We start from the raw sequence: 10,779 nt of genomic DNA on the forward strand, positions 1-10,779 counted from the left end.
ATATAGCTGCACATTGATCTGGTACTTCCTGTATATAGCTGCACATTGATCTGGTACTGGTAATCCCTGTATATAGCTGCACATTGACCTGGTACTGGTAATCCCTGTATATAGTCGCACATTGATCTGGTACTGGTACTTCCTGTATATAGCTGCACATTGATCTGGTACTTCCTGTATATAGCTGCACATTGATCTGGTACTGGTACTCCCTGTATATAGCTGCACATTGATCTGGTACTGGTAATCCCTGTATATAGCTGCACATTGATCTGGTACTGGTAATCCCTGTATATAGCTGCACATTGACCTGGTACTGGTAATCCCTGTATATAGCTGCACATTGATCTGGTACTTCCTGTATATAGCTGCACATTGATCTGGTACTGGTAATCCCTGTATATAGCTGCACATTGATCTGGTACTGGTACTCCCTGTATATAGTGTTATTATTGTGTATTCTATTCCTCTTGTTACAATCCCCATGTTTTTTTTTACTTTGAATCGCTGTGAAGGGCTGTAAGCAAGAATTTCACGGGTAAATCTACACACCTGTTAAATTCGTCGCATGTGACAAATAAAGTGCCCAAATAAAGTAACAGGGTTGACCTTAAGTGTTGACGTTTAAATCTTCAATCAGACCATTTCTAAATATGCATTAATGACTGTTTCTTTGAAGCTGTGTACGTTTTACTTGTGGATTTATTTTTTAAACAAAAATTGAAAATCAAGATGTATCAATTTGTTTGTTTTTTATAAAATGGCATGTAGATATTGGAGTAAACCTATTTTGGGTTAAAACAACTAACTCTTGAGTAAGGGCCAACATGATTAGCTTGCAATCTGATTGGTTGATCTGGTTGAGTGCATTGTTTTATAACTAAATATTCCCTTTCCTTGAATAAGCAACCTGGTCTCAGAGCATTTGGTATTATTCTGTACGTAAATCTGAGATACTCCATTTTAGTATATATTTCGTATGGTATATATTAATCTGGAGATGTCCATCACCCATTCCGTATATCTTACGAAGTACAATTAATATTCTATTTTACGAATTTGCAGAAAATATGCTATGTTACGAATTCAAGCTAGGTGGGTAATGTTAGCCAGGCTAGGGGTTAGGCTAGGGGTTAGGTTAGGGGAAGGGTTAGCTAACATGCTAAGTAGTTGCAAAGTAGCTAAAATGCTAAAGTTGTCCGTGATGAGATTCAAACTCGCAACCTTTGGCTGTGTGTTATACACCTACCCAGCCACCTGACTTCAGTAGCCATACCAAACGTAACATACGGTGCATTCAGACCCCTTCCCTTTTTCCACATTTTGTTATGTTACAGCCTTATTCTAAAATTGATTAAATTAAATGTTCGTCAATCTACACACCATACCCCTAATGACAAAGCGAAAACAGGTTATACATTTTTGTTAATTTATTTTTACAAATTAAATCTAAAATTGATACCTTATTTGCATAGGTTTTCAGACCCTTTGTGATGAGCCTTGAAATTGATCTCCGGTACAGCCTGTTTCCATTGATCAGCCTTGAGATGGTTCTACAACTTGATTGGAGTGCACCTGTGTTAAATTCAATTGATTGGACATGATTTGGAAAGGCACACACCTGTCTATATAAGGTCCCACAGTTGACAGTGCATATCAGAGCAAAAACCAAGCCATGAGGTCGAAGGAATTGTCCGTAGAGCGCCGAGACAGGATTGTGTCGAGGCACGGGTCTGAGGAAGGGTACCAAAACATGTCTGAAGCATTGAAGGTCCCCAAGAACAGTGGCCTCCATCATTCTTAAATGGAGAAGTTTGGAACCATCAAGACTCTTGCTAGAGCTGGCCGCCCGGCCAAACTGAGCAATCGGGGAAGAACGGCCTTGGTCAGGGAGGTGATCAAGAACCTGATGGTCACTCTGACAGAGCTCTAGAGTTCCTCTGTGGAGATGAGAGAACCTTCCGGAATGACAACCATCTCTACAGCACTCCACCAATCAGGCCTTTATGGTAGTGGCCTGATGGAAGCCACTCCTTAGTAAAAGGCACATGTCAGCCCGCTTGGAGTTTGCCAAAAGGCATCTAAAGGACTCTCAGAAAAAATTGGAAACAAATTCTCTGGTCTGATAACCAAGATTGAACTCTTAAGCCCGAATGCCAAGTGTCACATCTGAAGGAAACATGGCACCATCCCTACGGTGAAGCATGGTGGTGGCATCTTGCTGTGGGGATGTTTTTCAGGGACTGAGAATGTCCTTGAGTCTGAATGTTCTTGAGTGGCCCAGCCAGAACCTTCGACTTGAATTAGATCGAACATCTCTGGAGAGACCTGAAAATAGCTGTGCAGCGACGCTCCCCATCCAACCTGACAGAGCTTGAGCCTTTCTGCAGAGATGAATGGGAGAAACTGCACAAATACAGGTGTGCCAAGCTTGTAGCATCATAACAAGAAGACTGTGATTGCTGCCAAAGGTGCTTCAACAAAGTACCGAGTAAAGGGTTTGAATACTTATGTAAATGTGATATTTCAGTTTTTTTCATTAATACATTTAGCCAACATTTCTAAACCTGTTTTTGTTCTGTCATTATGGGGTTGGGGGAAGAAAAAAACAGTTATCAACTTTAGAATAAGGCTGTAAAGTCAAGGGTTCTGGATACTTTCTGATTGCACTGTATCATACTAATTTGTGTGTCCTGGACTTCCACGTACTATGTTACGTCTAGTCTTTGAGACCAGGCTGGAATAAGACATCCGATTACCACTTTGCATTTAGAACAGGCCACCGTTGGTTTTATTATAGCTAATAAATAACCAAATCAATGAGGTAACGGAAACGTATGTCCTTTTTCTCAATTGGATTTTGCTCAACTCCTTCGTTCTCGCTCTCTGTCACTTTTTTGATAAAGATCATATGTAAACGACGAGAGGGAATTGGGATGAAAAATGTGCTTGTATGAAATTCTCCACTCGCGCATCATCATGCAAATGAGGTTTTAAAGTGGTGGATTCCGAAATAAATGAGGAAAGTGATTACAACCCAATTAAGTTAGTTGTGCAAGACGTTTTCTATGTAACCAATACTTTTCTTAATCAACGTGGCAGGATAGAAGAATGAGGTTATCTTAACCTGCTATGTAAACGTACCCTCAGTATTGCCTTGTTCACGTGCTAGTCGGAACTAGTCAATTCTGAAATGGCGACTTGCTAAGTGATGTCGTTGAAGCGGCAGGTAGCCTAGTGGTTAGAGCGTTGGACTAGTAACCGAAAGATCAAATCTGTCGTTTTGCCCCAGAACAAGGCAGTTAAACCCACTGTTCCAAGACCGTCATTGAAAGTAAGAAATGGTTCTTAACTGACTTAGTTAAAGGTAAAAAATATATATATATACACGTGCTGCGTTGAACATAGCAAGTGGTAAATGTCAGACTTTCCTAGTTCCGACTAGCACGTGAACATGGGATAATGCCACTACATTGGCATACGTGTCATCCCACTCCATCTGATTGGTCGGGTAGATGGGCCTTGTGGTGTGTTAACTAGTGACGACCGTTTCACTGGTACCGTAAAATCATTTTTCATCAGGCTATTTATTGACGACTTTACTGATTGGGATTAAATAATCTGATTCTAGATATTTAGGTAATAAAGTTATATATTTTTTGTCCTCTGAATGTGATCTGAATGTGATCACTGGAATACATTCCTATGTCATTTTGTTATGAGACTGTCCATGTTGTTATGAGCCTGTCCATGTTGTTATGAGCCTGTCCATTTTGTTATGAGCCTGTCCATGTTGTTAGGAGCCTAGCGTGTCCATGTTGTTAGGAGCCTGTCCATTTTGTTATGAGCCTGTCCATGTTATGAGCCTGTCCATTTTGTTATGAGCCTGTCCATTTTTTGTTATGAGCCTGTCCATTTTGTTATGAGCCGAGCCTGTCCATTTTGTTATGAGACTGTCCTGTCCATTTTGTTATGGGCCTGTCCTGTCCATTTTGTTATGGGCCTGTCCTGTCCATTTTGTTATGAGCCGAGCCTGTCCATTTTGTTATGAGCCTAGCCTGTCCATGTTGTTATGAGCCTGTCCATTTTGTTATGAGCCGAGCCTGTCCATTTTGTTATGAGCCTGTCCATTTTGTTATGAGCCTGTCCATTTTGTTATGAGCCTCTCCATTTTGTTATGAGCATAGCCTGTCCATTTTGTTATGAGCATAGCCTGTCCATTTTTAAAAGCAGCCCAGAATATTTCAGTCACTATCTCAGAGGATGTGGGCTAGAAAATAGAGGTTGCGGTTATGCAATGATCTTTGCCTATCCATGTGTTGTCAATGACATACGAGGAGACCATGCATTCCTAAACATATTGCAGAAACTGTTAGGGGACAGTGAGGAGATCATGCATTCCTAAACATATTGCAGAAACTGTTTGGGGACAGTGAGGAGACTGCATGCCTAAACATATTGCAGAAACTGTTTGGGGACAGTGAGGAGACTGCATGCCTAAACATATTGCAGAAACTGTTTGGGGACAGTGAGGAGATCATGCATTCCTAAACATATTGCAGAAACTGTTAGGGGACAGTGAGGAGACTGCATGCCTAAACATATTGCAGAAACTGTTTGGGGACAGTGAGGAGACTGCATGCCTAAACATATTGCAGAAACCGTTAGGGGACAGTGAGGAGATCATGCATTCCTAAACATATTGCAGAAACTGTTAGGGGACAGTGAGGAGATCATGCATTCCTAAACATATTGCAGAAACTGTTTGGGGACAGTGAGGAGACTGCATGCCTAAACATATTGCAGAAACTGTTTGGGGACGCTGTAGAGACTGCATGCCTAAACATATTGCAGAAACTGTTTGGGGACGCTGCAGAGACTGCATGCCTGTTTAGTGGGGCAGATGTCTCCACCTGTAGCTGAATGGAAGAAACTACAGTTAAAATTGAATGTAGAATTCTGTCAAGATTATTTTTTGACCATTTCAATGAAATAATGAGAACTCTCCAATACCTTTAACTTTAAAGCCTTTTATTTTGACCCACTGCTAATCTATTCATTTATACAATGGGTATTTTTCCACAAACCATCGTAAGAAAATGTGTTACTCATGTTATGACCAAGGCATTTCCATTCTTTTCAAGGATCATTATTATAGTCAAAACACACACGGTTCATCATTATAGTCAAAACACACACTTGGATCATCATTATAGTCAAAACACACACGGTTCATCATTATAGTCTAAACACACACGGTTCATCATTATAGTCAAAACACACACTGTTCATCATTATAGTCAAAACACACACTTGGATCATCATTATAGTCAAAACACACACTTGGATCATCATTATAGTCAAAACACACACGGTTCATCATTATAGTCAAAACACACACTGTTCATCATTATAGTCAAAACACACACTGTTCATCATTATAGTCAAAACACACACGGTTCATCATTATAGTCAAAACACACACGGTTCATCATTATAGTCAAAACACACACTTGGATCATCATTATAGTCAAAACACACACGGTTCATCATTATAGTCAAAACACACACGGTTCATCATTATAGTCAAAACACACACTTGGATCATCATTATAGTCAAAACACACACGGTTCATCATTATAGTCAAAACACACACTTGGATCATCATTATAGTCAAAACACACACGGTTCATCATTATAGTCAAAACACACACTTGGATCATCATTATAGTCAAAACACACACTTGGATCATCATTATAGTCAAAACACACACGGATCATCATTATAGTCAAAACACACTTTGCTTTAAAACAACAAATTAAAAAATCCAATTTTGATACATTCATTGGGACAGTTTCAGATGAGCAGTATTGCATTCTCCATGTCGGCAGAGAGTAGACAGTAGGCCTTCTCCAGGGCCCTGTCCAGAAACAACACAAACAGCCCAGAGGCCTAGGCCACAGAGAGTAGACAGTGGGCCTTCTCCAGGGCCCTAGACCAGAAACATCACAAACAGCCCAGAGGCCTAGGCCACAGAGAGTAGACAGTAGGCCTTCTCTAGGGCCCTGGCCAGAAACATCACAAACAGCCCAGAGGCCTAGACCACAGAGAGTAGACAGTAGGTCTTCTCCAGGGCCCTAGACCACAGAGAGTAGACAGTAGGCCTTCTCCAGGGCCCTGTCCAGAAACAACACAAACAGCCCAGAGGCCTAGGCCACAGAGAGTAGACAGTAGGCCTTCTCCAGGGCCCTAGACCAGAAACATCACAAACAGCCCAGAGGCCTAGGCCACAGAGAGTAGACAGTAGGCCTTCTCTAGGGCCCTGGCCAGAAACATCACAAACAGCCCAGAGGCCTAGACCACAGAGAGTAGACAGTAGGCCTTCTCCAGGGCCCTAGACCACAGAGAGTAGACAGTAGGCCTTCTCCAGGGCCCTGTCCAGAAACAACACAAACAGCCCAGAGGCCTAGGCCACAGAGAGTAGACAGTAGGCCTTCTCCAGGGCCCTAGACCAGAAACATCACAAACAGCCCAGAGGCCTAGGCCACAGAGAGTAGACAGTAGGCCTTCTCTAGGGCCCTGGCCAGAAACATCACAAACAGCCCAGAGGCCTAGACCACAGAGAGTAGACAGTAGGCCTTCTCCAGGGCCCTGTCCAGAAACAACACAAACAGCCCAGAGGCCTAGGCCACAGAGAGTAGACAGTAGGCCTTCTCCAGGGCCCTAGACCAGAAACATCACAAACAGCCCAGAGGCCTAGGCCACAGAGAGTAGACAGTAGGCCTTCTCTAGGGCCCTGTCCAGAAACAACGCAAACAGCCCAGAGGCCTAGACCACAGAAAGTAGACAGTAGGCCTTCTCCAGGGCCCTGGCCAGAAACATCACAAACAGCCCAGAGGCCTAGGCCACAGAGAGTAGACAGTAGGCCTTCTCCAGGGCCCTAGACCAGAAACATCACAAACAGCCCAGAGGCCTAGACCACAGAGAGTAGACAGTAGGCCTTCTCCAGGGCCCTGTCCAGAAACAACACAAACAGCCCAGAGGCCTAGGCCACAGAGAGTAGACAGTAGGCCTTCTCTAGGGCCCTGTCCAGAAACAACGCAAACAGCCCAGAGGCCTAGACCACAGAAAGTAGACAGTAGGCCTTCTCCAGGGCCCTGGCCAGAAACATCACAAACAGCCCAGAGGCCTAGGCCACAGAGAGTAGACAGTAGGCCTTCTCCAGGGCCCTAGACCAGAAACATCACAAACAGCCCAGAGGCCTAGGCCACAGAGAGTAGACAGTAGGCCTTCTCTAGGGCCCTGTCCAGAAACAACGCAAACAGCCCAGAGGCCTAGGCCACAGAGAGTAGACAGTAGGCCTTCTCCAGGGCCCTGGCCAGAAACATCACAAACAGCCCAGAGGCCTAGGCCATAACTCAGTCATGCGTTGATGTCAGTGGGAGACTAAATGAAAATGTAACATAAATGGAAGTCAGGGTTGAGACCAGCCTGCTGACAGCTATCCATTCCTTTCAGAACGACATGAAGTGGTTAGGCCATGGGTAGAGGGGTTAGGGGCTGTTTCTGGACAGGGCCCAGCCATGGGTAGAGGGGTTAGGGGCTGTTTCTGGACAGGGCCCAGCCATGGGTAGAGGGGTTAGGGGCTGTTTCTGGACAGGGCCCAGCCATGGGTAGAGGGGTTAGGGGCTGTTTCTGGACAGGGCCCAGCCATGGGTAGAGGGGTTAGTGGCTGTTCTCTGGACAGGGCCCAGCCATGGGTAGAGGGGTTAGGGGCTGTTTCTGGTCAGGGCCCAGCCATGGGTAGAGGGGTTAGTGGCTGTTTCTGGACAGGGCCCAGCCATGGGTAGAGGGGTTAGTGGCTGTTTCTGGACAGGGCCCAGCCATGGGTAGAGGGGTTAGGGGCTGTTTCTGGACAGGGCCCAGCCATGGGTAGAGGGGTTAGGGGCTGTTTCTGGACAGGGCCCAGCCATGGGTAGAGGGGTTAGGGGCTGTTTCTGGACAGGGCCCAGCCATGGGTAGAGGGGTTAGGGGCTGTTTCTGGCCAGGGCCCAGCCATGGGTAGAGGGGTTAGGGGCTGTTTCTGGACAGGGCCCAGCCATGGGTAGAGGGGTTAGGGGCTGTTTCTGGACAGGGCTCAGCCATGGGTAGAGGGGTTAGGGGCTGTTTCTGGACAGGGCCCAGCCATGGGTAGAGGGGTTAGGGGCTGTTTCTGGACAGGGCCCAGCCATGGGTAGAGGGGTTAGGGGCTGTTTCTGGACAGGGCCCAGCCATGGGTAGAGGGGTTAGGGGCTGTTTCTGGCCAGGGCCCAGCCATGGGTAGAGGGGTTAGGGGCTGTTTCTGGCCAGGGCCCAGCCATGGGTAGAGGGGTTAGGGGCTGTTTCTGGCCAGGGCCCAGCCATGGGTAGAGGGGTTAGGGGCTGTTTCTGGCCAGGGCCCAGCCATGGGTAGAGGGGTTAGGGGCTGTTTCTGGACAGGGCCCAGCCATGGGTAGAGGGGTTAGGGGCTGTTTCTGGACAGGGCCCAGCCATGGGTTAGAGGGGTTAGGGGCTGTTTCTGGACAGGGCCCAGCCATGGGTAGAGGGGTTAGGGGCTGTTTCTGGACAGGGCCCAGCCATGGGTAGAGGGGTCAAATACTTTCTTTTCCAGGATCGGAGGTCAGCCAAGCAGGGATGTCTGGGTCACTTTGCGCCGTTCAGAGATTACCAATGTGATCCTGGTTAATCCACATGCTAACTATCAGCAGGCAGGGCCCCACACTACTCACACTCACTCACTCACTCACTCACTCACTCACTCACTCAACTCACTCACTCACTCACTCACTCACTCACTCACTCACTCACTCACTCACTCACTCACTCACTCACTCACTCACTCACTCCACTCACTCACACTCACTCACTCACTCACTCACTCACTCACTCACTCACTCACTCACTCACTACTCACTCACTCACTCACTCACTCACTCACTCACTCACTCACTCACTCACTCACTCACTCACTCACTCACTCACTCACTCACTCACTCACTCACTCACTCACTCACTCACTCACTCACTCACTCACTCACTCACTCATCACTCACTCACTCACTCACTCACTCACTCACTCACTCACTCACTCACTCACTCACTCACTCACTCACTCACTCACTCACTCACTCACTCACTCACTCACTCACTCACTCACTCACTCACTCACTCACTCACTCACTCACTCACTCACTCACTCACTCACTCACCACTCACTCACTCACTCACTCACTCACTCACTCACTCACTCACTCACTCACTCACTCACTCACTCACTCACTCACTCACTCACTCACTCACTCACTCACTCACTCACTCACTCACTCACTCACTCACTCACTCACTCACTCACTCACTCACTCACTCACTCACTCACTCACTCACTCACTCACTCACTCACTCACTCACTCACTCACTCACTCACTCACTCACTCACTCACTCACTCACTCACTCACTCACTCACTCACTCACTCAGCGTAGCCTAGTGGTTAGAGCGTTGGACTAGTAACCGGAAGGTTGCAAGTTCAAACCCCCGAGCTGACAAGGTACAAATCTGTTGTTCTGCCCCTAAACAGGCAGTTAACCCACTGTTCCTAGGCCGTCATTGAAAATAAGAATTTTTTCTTAACTGACTTGCCTAGTAAAATAAAGGTACAATTTTTAAAAAACTCACTCACACACCAAGAGAAATCTACAGGATCTGCTCTCTCTCTCTGAATAGAATAGATGATGTTTACACCACAGTAAACCATGACGTCTGGTCTGGGCCACCGTGTGGCATCACCACCACCAGCAGATTAAACAGATCAGTGTCTGTCTTCACCTGTCAATCACAGACGCATAGCCTGTATGGTACCCTATTCCCTACATAGTGCACTACTTTAGACCCTATTCCCTACATAGTGCACTATTTTCGACCAGGTCCTTGGCACCATATTCCCTACATAGTGCACTACTTTAGACCAGGTCCTTGACACCCTATTCCCTACATAGTGCACTACTTTAGACCAGGTCCTTGACACCCTATTCCCTACATAGTGCACTACTTTAGACCAGGTCCTTGGCACCCTATTCCCTACATAGTGCACTACTTTAGACCAGGTCCTTGGCACCCTATTCCCTACATAGTGCACTACTTTAGACCTGGGTCCTGGTCTTGGGTGCCATTTTGGATGCACACTTAGTGACCTTCAGTACGAGAGCAGTTGAGGTCAGAATGAAGTTGTTTAGCTTCACGTCCACCACACTAAGGGGCTCAGATTACTGGGTTGCCAGGGGATTCCAATATCACAAGGTAAAAGAACACTACACACTGGTTGACTGATGCTCCTGTGTGGTTTATTGAAACAATGTGAGGACTGGGAACACACTGTAACAAGACTCCCATTAGTGACCCTCAGAGACATTTAGAGTTGGGACGTTGACGTAGCATTTACACGACACCACAATATTCTAAAGGCGGCCATGTTGGTTCCCCATTAACATTTCACAGGGAATATTTAAACACGATGCTATATAACTGGATGTCTAGAATTTAGAACAATGTTCAAAGAGTTCTTTAAAAAAATATATGGCTCTGCTGTCCACTTCATTCATCGCCCTTTGACCTCTTCCTACTGCGCAGCACCCTGACTGTGTGATCTATCCAGGTCACGGCAGTGGCACCGCTGTCAGAGTACATTGTGTTCTACACCAAGCTAGCCTGCGGGCCAATCTGCTTCGGCTCTACTGCCCGAA

This window comes from Oncorhynchus kisutch, unplaced genomic scaffold (assembly GCF_002021735.2).
Source record: "Oncorhynchus kisutch isolate 150728-3 unplaced genomic scaffold, Okis_V2 Okis06b-Okis10b_hom, whole genome shotgun sequence".
NCBI classification, from domain to species: domain Eukaryota; kingdom Metazoa; phylum Chordata; class Actinopteri; order Salmoniformes; family Salmonidae; genus Oncorhynchus; species Oncorhynchus kisutch.